A 14,089-nucleotide genomic window follows, 5' to 3' on the forward strand; every position below is an offset into this window, starting at 1 on the left:
ATGGATGTTCAGGGTGACTGCCTGCTTGAATAGGGACCTGGACTGAGTTTGAGAGGTGTAAGGGAACTGAGAAACCTCGTGTCCCAGTTACTGCCTTGATTAACCACCCCAGGCATGAGAGGATGAACAGAGGGTCTCTTTGGGATTTGTTCCTAGAGTTTTAGAAGGTCTCTGCAGGGCCAGGTTAGCTGATGAGCTCTGGTAGAGCCACACACGCTGCATGGAAGAGAGGACAAACCCAATTCTCCTTTGACTAACTCTTTTCTCCTCTGCTGAACCGTTATACTTAAATTAAGCAATTCTGTTGTCTGTTCCATAGCTCATTTTCTTACCTATTTCCCATGTACCAATGTCATCTTCAGCCTCTCTTCTCTGCCACCAGACGTGGACTAGAAGGGCTCAGCTGATGTTTCTCAAATGGCAAAGCTGCCCTGCTTTTGAAAGCTGATGAGCAGGACGGCAGTGTGGACTCCCTTTAGCTCTGCCTCTTTCCCTGTTGTGATGAGAGGAGGAGAAACGCCCATCCAATAGCTGCTATCAGTGTCAGGGCTAGATCAGAGAGTGAATGCCACAGCTGAGAACTCCTGATGAACTCCTGCAGTCTGCTGCACTTATGTGGGAGGATCTAGTTACACGAGAAACCCCCACTCAAATGAATTTTTTCACCTGGTAAAGCTCTACTGCCTTATAGCTTTTGTAAGTGGTCTGAATGGCCCAGAAAGGTCAAGGTCTGGCCATGACCACCACAGAGCCTAGTGATTCAGCTGTCACAAGAACCTAGGATCCTCCCAGCATGCCATCACCTGCCCTAAACCGTAGATTAAACTGTCCCACAAATGCAGCTGCAAGTAGCTCTTTGTGGCCTGTTCCTCTGCTTTCCCATAGAAAGTGTAATTAACATAGCTGCAAATGAGCTCCTTTATCAGTTTTCCCTACTGTCCCATAAAATGTGAAAAATATGGGTCAGTGCATTTATTAGACCCTCGGAATGTGCACAGCTCTATCAGCTCCTGGCACTTAGCAATAAGTCCTCTGCTCTCCCATTAAAATGTAAATTGGAGGAGAAAATGTCTTCGGGCTGGTGGGTTTCTAACTTAGCTCTTCTGGTACTGCATGGGAAGTTAATGGGAGAATGTGATTTTTCACAATCTCCCTCATGCTGAAAGAATTGTTTGAGGCTGATATTTAATTAGTTCTGCCTCTCCTGGATAATAAATGGGGAGAAGGGAGTTGATGCATATGTTACTTAACTTCTGCCTGTAACAATGACTAGAGGGAAAGATGGAGCAACTATTAATTCCCCAACAGTTTTGCCATGGCTGACATCTGTAACTGGAGGTTTCGATCTCTGCAGTGCTAAATATAACTGGAAGGTGGACAGGGATGTCTCACATCAGTGATAAGCAAGCTGTACCTTAGACTGCTCTGTTCCTTCAGTGACTGCTTTTGGTGAGTGAAGGGGTGTCAGTGTGGTAGATCCTCTCACTAAGTATATGAAAGATGTTTTTTTAATAGTGTCTGGGTGATGAGATTTCAAATGTTTCTGCTCAAACTAGCCACATCTTTAAAATCTATTTATTTGAGCTAAATAGAAATAACTGCAGTGATACATGTTCTTGAACTGAAAAATGCTTGGCACAGTGATGATGCTTGGTCTGGAAGCAATTTCAGAACTGAAAGATTTTAAATGTTTTGGTGCTCGTATTCCTTGGCTGTTTTGGGATATCTCTGCTCCTGCAGTCCCCACGCCAGCACAGCTCCGTGACATCGTAAGGAAATAAAGTACTAATGGAGGCAGGCTGAAATGTCAGGATCTTTCTGCCTGTTTGGGACAAAAGTGTGGGGTTCCCTTACCTGTGCAACCTAGCTCTCTTCTGGTTTCTGTTGTTCAAACACCTAAAAACCTTAGGTAGCCAACTCTACGGAGTTTAAGAGAAAAACATAAGAATTCTTAATGATGTAGAAAGGCTGAAGACCAATCTGATCAAAAAAGGCTGTGAGTTGTATACTATTTTTTTTTTTTTAAAGAAACCCCAACATTTTAACCTTTTGTTTGAGGCACTGAATATGATTGAATTTAGACAGGGATGTTGTGCTGGACAGTTGAAAGCTTTGCATGGGTCCAGAGAGGTGATGTCAGTTGTTTCTCCCACATCCACCAGTGCTGTAGCCCCACTGTAGAAGGCTACCAAATTTGCCAGGTGCTATTTGCCCTTGGTGAGGCCATGTTGGCTGTCACTAGCCATCTCCTTATTTCCCATGTGCCCTAAATAGTTTCCAGGAGGATCTGCTCCATGATCTTGCCAGGCACAGAGGTGGGACTGGCTGGCCTGTAGTCCCTTGGGTCTTCATTTCCCTTTTTAAAAATGGAGGTTCTGTTTCTTCTTTTCCAGTCAGGGGGATCTTCACTGGGCTGCCACAACTTCTCAAATATGATGGATAATGACTTAGCTGCTTCATCAGCCTGTTCCCTCAGGGCTTGCAGATGCACCTTTTCAGGTCCCGTGGACTTGTGCACCTTCAGGTTTTTTAGATTGTCTTGAACCTGATCTTCTACAGCGGGTGGTTCTTCATTCTCCCATTCTCCACCTTTGCCTTCTGTGACTTGTCTGGTGTGGCTGCAGCACTTGCTGGTAAAGACGGAGGCAAATAAAGTTGAGTACCTCAGCCTTCTCCATATCCTGGGTGACCAAGTCTCCTCTTTCCTTCCAGAGAGGACCCATGTTTTCCCTAGTCTTCCTTTTATCACTGATATAGCTATAGAAGCTGTTCTTGTTGTCTTTGTCCCTGGCCAGATGTTACTCTATCAGGGCGTTTGCCTTCCTAACCTGATCCCTGGCTACCTGGACAGTTTCTCTGTATTTGTTGCAGGCTACCTGCCCTTGTTTCCACCCTCTGTAGGCTTCCTTTTTGTGCCTGAGCTTGTCCAGGAGCTCCTTGTTCAGCCACGCAGCCTCCTGGTGCTCTTACCTGACCTTGTTGGGATGTGTTGCTCTTGAGCTTGGAGAGGTGATCCTTGAATATTAACCAGTCCCTTTTCCCTTCTTGGGCTACTCTTCCCTCCTGGGCTTTATCCTGTGTTACTTCAGCCACACAGATCCATGAAGAGGCCATACCCTGGTCTTCAGGAGAGCAGACTAGCAAGCCTGCTGTGTACCCTCTTTGCTGCCCTAAGGATATTGAACCCCACCATTTCATGGTCACTGCAGCCAAGCCTGAGCTTCACACTGCTCACCAGCCCTTCCTCGTTGGTGAGCACAGGGTCCAGCATAGCACCCCTCCTCATTGGCTCCCCTATCACTTGGAGAAGGAAGTTATCACTCAATGTATTCCAGGAACCTCAGGGATTGCTTATATCCTGCTGTGTTGTCCCTCCAACAGATGTTGGGATGGTTAAAGTCCCCCATGAGGACCAGGGCTTGTGAAGGTGAGGCTGCTCCGATTTGTCTCTTGAGGGCCCCATCCGTTTGGTCTTCCTGGTCAGGTGGCCTGTAGCAGATCCCCACTATGACATCTCCTGTCCCTGCCCTCCCTTTAATCCTGACCCATAAACTCTTGGCTCCTCACCCATCCCCAGGCAGAGCTCCTTGTGCTCCAGCTGGTCACTGACATGAAGTGACCCACCCCTGCCCCTGTCCTCCCTGAAGAGCCTGTACCCTTCCATTCCAACACTCCAGCATTATTGGCATCGCGAAGACGTGGAGGGATGGCTCCTGTGACTGATGTCATATGTATCAAAAAAATAAATATGCTTCAGTAGTAATCTCTGCTTCCATCAGGAAATATCTGAAGATGGAGCCTGTAGACCTCTCCTGCTCTACTCAGATGATGTCAATGTAGATTTTGGTTTGGCCTCTCCTTGCGTTTGTTTCCCAGGCAAAGCCTGCTTGCTGTTCTGCTGCTATTGCTGAATGGGGAATTGGGAAATAGCAGCCAGAGTAATAAGTAGCTCATCCTTGTTAATTTACCAGGGAGATGGAAACAGGGTAGGGACTAGTGTAACTGTCTTCCACTGCCAAGTATAATCCAGGTGTCTGAAGTGCTCCTAGAGACAATACTTAATACTCCTGTGGCTCTTTTCTCTCTCTCTTTTCTTTTTTTTTTTTTTTTTTTTTTTTTTTTTTTTTTCTTCTTACCTTCTGTGAAGGGTAAATACCAACAGTATCTTGGCTTTTTATCCCTGTGTCCTCTTGCTGAACAAGTTGATAGTCTCTGACTTACTGGAATTTACATCTGTGGATCTGGCAAACAATTTCTGGACAGGTGGAAAGCAACAGGGTCCAGGAGAATAACCTGCTGTGCATATGCTATTTCTAGACACTCTGTATTACACGTAATCTGTAATGCAAACTGAAGGCAACGACACAGCCCTTGACATGAGAGATGATTAGATCATCAAGACCATCTTCAGCCTTGGCAAGGTTGCTTCCTTTAGAATATTTCTAAGAGAAATGACTTCAGAAAAGCTATCTATTTCCTAAGAGATCCTGCTCTGTGACCTTCCCACCTCTAATAATTTTAAGAATAAATCCTGAACCTTAATATATCCTGAATATCCTATCACATCTAGCTGCTGGTGCACAGACAGTGCCTGGGCGGGGACTTGGATGCTGCTGGCAAAAACGAGGTGCATCACACCTGCTCCTGGGGTGACCCCCTTCCTGCAACCCCCCCAAAATCACTCTGCAATATCAGACCGTATGTGGTGCTGGCCAGACCTGGGGGGTACGTGGCTCCTTGCAGCACAGGAGTGCTGGGGGGGATTTGTGTGGGCACAGCTGGGAGCTCAACAGCCGCAGCCTTCCTCTGTAAAATGTGGGGCAGGGAAATATTACAGTGTTGAAAAGGCAAATATTTGGACCTGTATGTTACAAAGGCTAGTATGTTCAGTGCTTTTAAGATCTCAGTCTTTCTTTGATTGTGTTATAAATGCAGTCGCCCAAGAAATGAGCATTTTGGAGTTGTATATGCCTGCTTTGTGTTGCCTTGGCTCTCTTCTCTTTATGTCTGTTCCTGTCCTCTGCATGCTCTAGTCTTTATTTTTCTTAAGGTTTTATTTTAGTTCTATTGCTATCCAGATTTTTCTTCTCCCCAGGGCATATCTATTTATTAGGATGACTAACTTGCTTTTCCTGTATAAATCTGAATTTGTAAGCTGCTGATCCAAGTCTCTCCAATGATAAGTCATTGTCCATCTGTTTGCTTCCTCCTGAGCTTGCACTGCAAGCTGCAAAAAGGATTAATGTCCATATAGTAGGCATGCAAGTGAGGCTGGTCAGAATTGGTAAGGAACAGCCTCATGCCTTGTGTTTTCTGTGCTCCTGTTGGTGTTCCTGGCTGCTGAGGAAGGAGTACCCTTTGCTAGATTTATTTTCTCACTTTTCATGCCCAGGTAACTTCCTGTAAAAGAAGAATAGTCTTCCAATTTCCCACCATAGTTAAGAGGCAGGTTCCATCCCCTGAGTCTGGTTAGCTTTGTCCCAAAGTCACTGATTAAACTCGTATCTAATAGAGACTGTTCTGTATATATATAAAAAAAAAAATAGGCAGGACTATGGGCAAGCCATGAAGGTTGTTTGCAAAAGGAGGTCGCTGAGGTGTGTTTGCCTGGTTGTGTGCAGGATTTAAGCAGCAGGTTAATCTGCTGCAAATAGCTTGGTGTGTATCGTTTCAGGAACCAGTTATAAAATACTGTTGTATGTTTGAATGATAAAAACAAGACACTATTAGCTGCAGAGGCATGATTTATTCTTGAATGACTGAATTGCTGGAGTATAAAAAGCTGTTTTCAAAGTGATACACCCGTGCATATTATCATCCTAATGTGCCAAGATTTAATACTTGCGTTGCTATTGTACACTGCTTTTTGTTTGTGACGCTCATCCGACTGTGTCCTTCCAAGCTGTATGGGGTTTGCGTGGCAAGGTTTAGTAGCAGCGGGGGCCCCAGGGGTGGCTCTGTGAGAAGCTGCCAGGAGCTTCCCCGTGTCGAAGGGGGGAAAAAACCCGCCCAACAGCAACTGCAGGAGTGTCGAGAGGAGGGAGAACACGAGAGAGGAACAGCTCTGCAGGCACCAAGGTCCGTGAAGCAGGAGGGCAGGAGGTGCTCCGGGCCCCGGAGCAGAGATGCCCCTGCAGCCCGTGGGGCAGCCCATGGCGAGGCAGGCTGTGCCCTGCACCCAGGGAGGCCCACGGGGGAGCAGATGCCCACCTGCAGCCCGGGGGGGACCCCACGCCAGGGCAGGGGGGTGCCCAGAGGAGGCTGTGACCCCGTGGGAAGCCCACGCTGGAGCAGGCTGCTGGCAGGAGCCGTGGCCCCGTGGGGGACCCACGCTGGAGCAGGGGCAGAGTGTGAGGAGTCCTCCCCCTGAGGAGGAAGGAGCGGCAGAGACAGCGGGTGATGGACTGACCGCAGCCCCCATTCCCCGTCCCCCTGCGCTGCTGGGGGGGGGAGGGAGGGAAGTGGGGAGTGAAGCTGAGCCCGGGAAGAGGGGAGGGGTGGGGGGAAGGTGTTTTATGATTTGTTTATTTTATTTCTCCTTATCCTAGTCTGATTTGATTGGCAGTAAATTCATTTCCCCACAATGAGTCTGTTTTGCCTGTGATGGTAATGGGTGAGTGATCCCTCCCTGTCCTTGCCTTGACCCACAAGCATTTTGTTATCTTTTCTCTCCCCTGTCCAGCTGAGGAGGGGAGTGATAGGGCAGCTTTGGTGGGTACCTGGCGTCCAGCCAGGGTCAACCCACCACACAAGCTCATCTCTTATATTTTTCTAAATAGTTAATTAAAATGTTAAAATCCATTTAAATAAGTGATGGATTGCAGACTTATTTGCATTTTAAACAGCTTTGTTTAGACTGCACTAGCTGTGCTGCTGTATTTCACTTGTTTATTGGTGAGGCTGCTGGGGAAGGCGAGGGACAGCAGATGGCAATGTGGTGCTACAAACGGACCAGCAAATTCGAGGAATTTCTGGTCTGGCTTATAGAATCTCCTGAAAAAATTAAGACAACTGCTACTATGTGGGACCTACCTTTGGTTCTGACCTCGGTGTGAGGCGTGCAGAAGGGATCTTTATGCCTGAGTTGGGGCTGTAAGGTTGGTTCTGGTCTCCAATGTAATTAGATGTGATGTATAGTCTGCTCTGATCATGAACCTGTCTATAGGTTTCCCGTAACATCAAGGCTCAGCTTAGCATGCTGCTTGGTTGGACTCACTGTGTCCTTGTGATACTTTGGCTAGGCTGGAGAGCGCTGGCCTCAGGGCTGTCACTACGGTGGGACATTACCAGGGTGTTCCTTCCATTTATGGAAGGTTAATTTATGACTTTATGCCCTAGAAACTGCATGAAAATTCAAGCTTGGGCCTCCTAGGGCTGTTCATGCTTATCAGTGGCTCCTCAAATATATTTTTGGGGCTGTTAAGAACTTAAAGGGGGGTTTTCTGATGCCTTTGCTGCTACCAACTTCTGTGCCTGCTGTTTCTTACTCCTAGCACCTTCCTCACTCTCAGCCTTGTTATTTGGGAGCCATATAATAAACTGTGACGCATGTCACACTGAAGACCTATATATGGCCTACAAAAGCAAGTAGACATCTTCAAGAGGGATTGTGTTGAGAACTTAAATGCTGATCATATCCCTGAATTTAGCTTTTTTTTTATTTATTATTATTTTGAATTAAATGATGTTTTACCACAGAGGATATGTGTCCGTGGTGAGAGCATTGGATGCAGATTGTTGGGGTGCAAACCTCAGTAGGTGATATATGTGCTATTCAGCAACCACTGCTGTCCAGAGTCTTCAGAAGTGTATGATCACACGGGGGACTCCTGTTTTCTGACATGGTTGGTTGTTTTTTTTGCGTAATACCTGGGTTGAAAATGAAACAAGACTTAAATCTCCATGTTCTTGGTGTCTCCATGTGTGTAATTAGGAGGCAGAAAAACTGCGAGTGCAACATACAGCACTTGGACGTCTACTTGATTTGAGACCCATTAATTGACATCCAAATATTATCTGCATGCACAGTTGATTTTTGGATGGCAAATTACTGGTACATGATTAGAGGTGGTGTTTGAAAACAGTTCGTTAGACTTTCTGGAGCCTGAAGCATAAATAAATCCAGTGGATTTTCAATGTGAGAGGTGTTTGTCTTCCCTTCTACTGCCTGGAGAAGAAGGAAAAGATTCTCAGTTTTTTTTGTAGGTACTGATACTTCCCACGTGCCTCACTTGCCCTGGAGCTCATTTTGGATGGAAATTCAGGAAGAAGAGGGGCAATCTGGGAGTTATTTTGAAGAACAGGGTCATGGGCTCTGACATTTGCTTGGTAGCCATGTTCTGCATGTCCTCAAATATACCTGTATGGCACTGAGGAGCTGTTACTGGCTGTTTCTATTTCATAACTAATGCATGCTTAAAGCACGAGAGATTGTGGAAAATTATATTTAAAAGGTATGTTTTGCCTTAGCTTAATTTGTGTTTTAATGAATGAACGAAGAGAATATCAGAGTTTTTCTCTGGACTGAAGGATGCTGTTAATATTTCCTAGGTCTGGTGCAAGAAGGTTTGAAGTCTTGGCTTTCTCACCCGGTTGAAGAAATAAGTGCTGTGAGTAGTGAGGGCACATGAAGACGTTGGCCAGACACTTGGACTGGAAATAGGTCCTCTCTGAGCAACCTGCCTGGGCCCAGAGATATTAGCAGAACGTTTTGAACGAAGAGTGGAAAACAGTAACTGAATGGTAGTCATGACCTGTCTGGTGACGGACAGCTGAGAAATATGGGTAAACTAGTAAAGATCTTGTTTGCAACACTGTGAAGGTTTTTCAGGAAGAGGTACTCTGAAATATTTGTGCTTTCCATTCTTCAGGAAGAGCTTGCAAGAACTACAGGTGATTAACTTTATGGATATATTAGTTTTTTTTAATTCCATGCTCTTGTTTTGGGAGATCTGTTCTAATTTTTGAATGAGCCAGGACTTGAATCTGCTGTAGTCTTGCATCCATAACTACTGACTCCACTGTGAAGGATGACATAAGCCTCCCTTAAAAGCTCTGCCTTGGAGCTTTCCCATTTACTGAAAATCTCATTTTCACAAGGTATTTCCCCTGGTGTGACTCGGCAGAGACAGCCTGGTTTTGGATGGTGTGAGGTTAATTGCTGTTGTTTTTTATTCTGTGAAACTCTGGGGCAGGGGAGAGAATAGCTCTTGTTCCTGCCCTCCCTTCCCCAAACCTCATGTGTGCTTGGAAAATGCTTTTTTGGCTTTTCTGTCTGCTTGTTGGTACAGCGTCTGCTCCTGAGCACCTGAAGGCACCTTATACTTGAATATACCAGTCTCCTGTGATGAAGTCCAACACCCAGCACTAGTAAGTGCTTCCCAAATCCTGGAGCTGGGTTCCAGCCCTGCCTTCGTGGTGACTGTGGGCTGCCTGTGTCCCCTCCTGCTCCTCTGCTGTGGGCACCACTTGTCTGTCTGCTTGACTAATTGGGCACCCTTTTTATTAAAAAACCAAACCAAAACCAAACCAAAACCAAACCAAAAAAACAAAAACCCCAAACCAAAACCCAACTTGTAACGAAAGAGACTAAACACTGGGTATCCACATTATTTTCTCTTTTCAGTTGTAAGCTGCACTTCAGAAATTCTCCTGGACCAAATGGTTATTAATATAAAAATGTACCACATTCCCTAAATCTGCTCTTTCCATATCTTGTATGGCTTCACAAATGATAAGTGCGTGCTGCCTGCAGGAATAACAGCCAGTTACAAATACTGTAGAAATGCAGAATTTGGATCTGGGCTGGACTGTGGCCTCTGAAGAACTCTATACTGGGGTTTTAATTCCTACTGTGCCTCTAAGCTTCACACAAGCATAAAATTATATTTCTTTCTAAAGTACCTCTTATACTACAGGCTACTTTTCTCATTAGGCTGCAATGCAATGATTTCTTAAACACTGTCAGTAACACTTACACCAGTTTAAGCTATTTTAGAATAGCAATGATTATTTTTTTCACTAGAAATCTCTAATATGGTCATGTTCACTGAAATGTACTGCAGCAGATGGGACTAAGAGGAGACGAACATCTTGTTTTTAATTCAGTATTGCTTAATGGAAGTGGCCTTTAAAGTCAAATGGTTTAAAGCTGATTTTCACACAGTTTATATGTATGAAAGAACAAATGCTGTCTTGTCAGGACACCCAAATGAGTGGCACCGGCAAAATTTCTTGTTGTGAGACAGAACATAAATACTGTGGGTATATAAGAGGAGACAAAAGTTATTAACATCACTGAGGAAAGAAATTGTTGTGTAGAGCAGACAGAAGCCCCATGTAAGGATCGCTTATACTGAGCGAGATTTTTAAAGTGTGTGTAGCATAACACAATGATTCCCAGAAAAAGACCCACCTCTATGAGGTAGCTGAGTTTTCTTCATCCCTGAGGTGGTGGTTTTATAGTATTTAATTACTGGTGTTCTCATGTCAGACAACTTAAGGTGGGGGAGAGAGGTAGTGTCTGTCACTTAAATTCTTAAAAAGAAAAACTTCATGATGAGCTGTAACTCCGCGCTCTAATATACCTGGAGAAGCCAGTCTGTGTTTCCAAGAGGAGAATTTCTGTACAGATGAGGTGCCTGGCGTGCCCCCCTCCAGTTTGTCAGATGCTTTGCCAAGGCCTGGTGGCTAACGGCTGCTCACAGTGGGCTGGCAGAGCTGATGCACGGCTTGGCTGGAAGAACAGCTCTTGAACCATTTAGGTTGGAATACCCCTCTGGAGATCTTTGGTCTACCACCCAACCAAGGCGGGGTCAAGGTCAAAGCCATAGTGCCTTCACCAAGGTCCCGTAGTGTCATCTACGGAAAGCTGATTAACATAATGAAGGGGAGGGGGTAATCCCTGCCCTTTTTTGCCCTCCTTTGCTTTTCTGTACGCTATGTGAATGAAACTTAGCTGTGGTGTGAGGACGTATATCTTCATTGACTTTCCTAGACAAATGTCTCTTTCAATCTAGGCTTTGACACTTGTTAAATATCCCAATGGAGCAGCTTATCAACGTTCTTCTTGTTTCCATAATATAACTAATAACTGGCTGTTTGTACAGTGTAACTATTCAATTCCATACCTGCATTTCACATCAGTGCACTAGGTTATGGGGATAATGAAGCTATCCAACAAGTGCAGTAGCCGCTTGCCTTTAAACTTAATAAGATTTATTCATGTGGATTTAGTGTTTGAGAAGTAGTCACAGGCTCTGTTGGCTGTAGCTTTACCTGCACTGCTATTGTATAAAGATACCAAGGTGCAACAAATGGTGTTTAAAAGCTCAGAGCTTGAATACCCGTGTGTTGTCAAGATGAAATGGTGTTTGTTGTCTTCAGTGTATCATCTATTTGGCATGGAAGGCTTTTCCATCAGGTTTACCTACTGGTGACTCCAGATGAGAGGAATCTGGATGAAAGCACTGAAGATAAAGGTTTCCATGGTAGACTTTATAATTCAGTTTTATGAAGAATTTACTTAAAAACACCTCTCTAGTGGCTATAGTTTGGAAATGTTATTTAACTGTGAGGTGAATTGGAATAAATGTACTTACAGGATCACCTTGCTGTTAACTGCCATTGCAGTAGACCCCAGGACTTAATACTGTAGCTATGGTATTTATGAATGGCTTGGACACTCCAGATCCAGCTGTGGCCCATAAGTGGTGCATGTTCTGTGGTGTAACAGCTGTGCAGAATGACACAATATTTAGAATTTTCAAGTGTGTGGTTTTTTGTTTTTTTTTTTTTTTTTTTTTTAAATTCCACTTGTGCACTGGTAGGGGGTCACTGAGGAGTATATTAACCAGGAATTTCCCCTGCCCTCAGCTTGTCTTCTGAGCTGGTGATAAATATCAGACGTGGAATTTATGCTTCCAAAATACATTGATAAAGCTCTAGATAACTGGACAAACAGGCTTGCGATGAAGTGTGATGTGCTTTCCTTTGGCAGAATCTACTGTGCACCTTGATAATACAGCATGCTGAGCTTTGTATATGAGTGTGGTTTTTTCCCCAGGTGGTCTTAGTGATAGTTTTGATATTGAGATTAAGGGTAGCTGCTGCATGACAGGAAGAGTAAATAGCTTTTTGGAAGGGATCTGGTTGTTCGATTTGTGGGTTTGACTAAAGATGATAATGGTATTGACATTAGATGCTGATTCTCTGCTTCTCCTGAATATGTGCAGCTTCTGCTCTGTTAGTGGGCTTTATCTCTATGAGTCCTGTTGCCTTGAATACTTATTTTTGCAGGCTCAGGGCACACCCATAGAGATATTGTGTAGGAAAAAAAAAACACCTGGGGGCATCAATGCTGGCTGCCACAGAGCTACTTGTGAGCCGGATATGTCACAGCTGCCTTGTTGGGCTGACCCCCCCATCAGACATTTCCTTCTGTATTCACCACTCAATGCCTGTGTCCTTGCTCAAGTCTTCACTGCTGATCTTGGAATATTCATGATGAAAGAGAATTCAAAGCAACAACTTCTCGTGTACCAGTGCTTTACAGTCCCACTGAATGTGTGACGCTAGTGCCAAAATGAAAACTTTAGCCTACCTTCCTGCACTCAAGACAACTTGAAGAATAATTGAAATGCATTGGTTTTGCTCAATCTTCACACAAGAAGGAGACTACCAGCTAGCAGGCGCTCGGCTCTTGATGCCATTAGCTTCTGCGTGTGGCTTTTGAATGTAGCTTTTGTACTCTGCCTTAACTCCTCTCAGCACCACAAAGGCAGGGGTGCCAAATGCTATTGACTTTTGGACCTCTCCTTTGAGATTTGCTCCAATGCCCTTTAAAAGGAGCAGAGAGTTTGCTCTGGGCCCAGCCCAGTGGCTGCAGGCAGGAAAAAAACCTCTGTGGAGCACCAAGGCTCGGGCTTGGCTGTGCCCAATCGAGACGCTTATTCCCGAATTATGGTTTATAGATTGAAACTGAGTACAACTTAACTTTCAGTTGAATAACAATAATGGAAAAGAACTCCAAGCTATTAAAGCAGTAATCACAGTTATAAACAGCCATGCCACAGTCTTTCTGGCTATTTCAAATATATCTTTATCTTTTCTTACTCACTGTTGTTATCCATGTTTAACTCTAATATAAATGTTTCCACTCAATTGGTTGTAATTGACTCAGTCACTTTAAGGAAAATAACTTAAAAAAAATGTGTCTAAATATATTCTTTCAGAGGTTCATAAAGCATTCCCTAAAACTAAAAAAAATAAATCCCATATATGAGCTGCTGTTCCCAACGGAGGCTAAATGCATCTGCAACATGATTAGAGTTATAGCATTTCTTGGCAGCCAAAAAAGAGTAATCAAGAAGTAAAACTAAAAAAGATCTCAGGCACTGGAAAGTTATTTTAAAACCAAAATAAAGCACTTTAGCAAAAATGTAACTTACAATCAAAGCAATTTTTAGTAACACACTGCCTGCTTGGTCAAACCAGGTATCAAGTTATATCCACATCTCGTGTTTGCTTGTTTTGTGTTGTGTGTTTGTTGTTTTTTTTTTTTTTTTTTTTTTATTCTGAGTAAACAAGTTATAATTGAAATTACAGGAATCTCAACTCCAGTATCTAAAATGAACCGGCAGGTACCAGTATCTGAAATTTATAGGCATTCATTGCAGAAAATAGCACTGATTTCAACTCCATATGCCCCCCTTTTGTTTACAAATAAAGGTGTTCAAGAGGCAATGCTTTCTTCCCCAGATAATAACATGTTTATTAATTTCCTGGGTACTTTGGAGTTTCTGGAGCACTCTGGAGTGCGAGGTGTGCAGCCTGCTGCTGGTATCTGAAGTCTGCAGCGTGTGCGCCAGCTGCAAACCTCTGGCGCTCCAGATGTGCCCTCCCCCATGGACAGGCTTCTGCCGGAGCCTTTATCTGTCAAAGGAGCTGCTTAATACCACTGGAAGGGCTTTGAAGATAAGAAATATTTTCTGTTGTCACTTATGCATTAACAAAATGTGTAATGGGTATGAAATTACTTTTTGGTAATATTGCTTAAGAAAGTACCTGTTTTTTTATGTGTGTAGTTCTA

Source organism: Tyto alba, unplaced genomic scaffold (genome assembly GCF_018691265.1).
Source record: "Tyto alba isolate M040663 unplaced genomic scaffold, T.alba_DEE_v4.0 Super-Scaffold_10, whole genome shotgun sequence".
Classification (NCBI taxonomy): domain Eukaryota; kingdom Metazoa; phylum Chordata; class Aves; order Strigiformes; family Tytonidae; genus Tyto; species Tyto alba.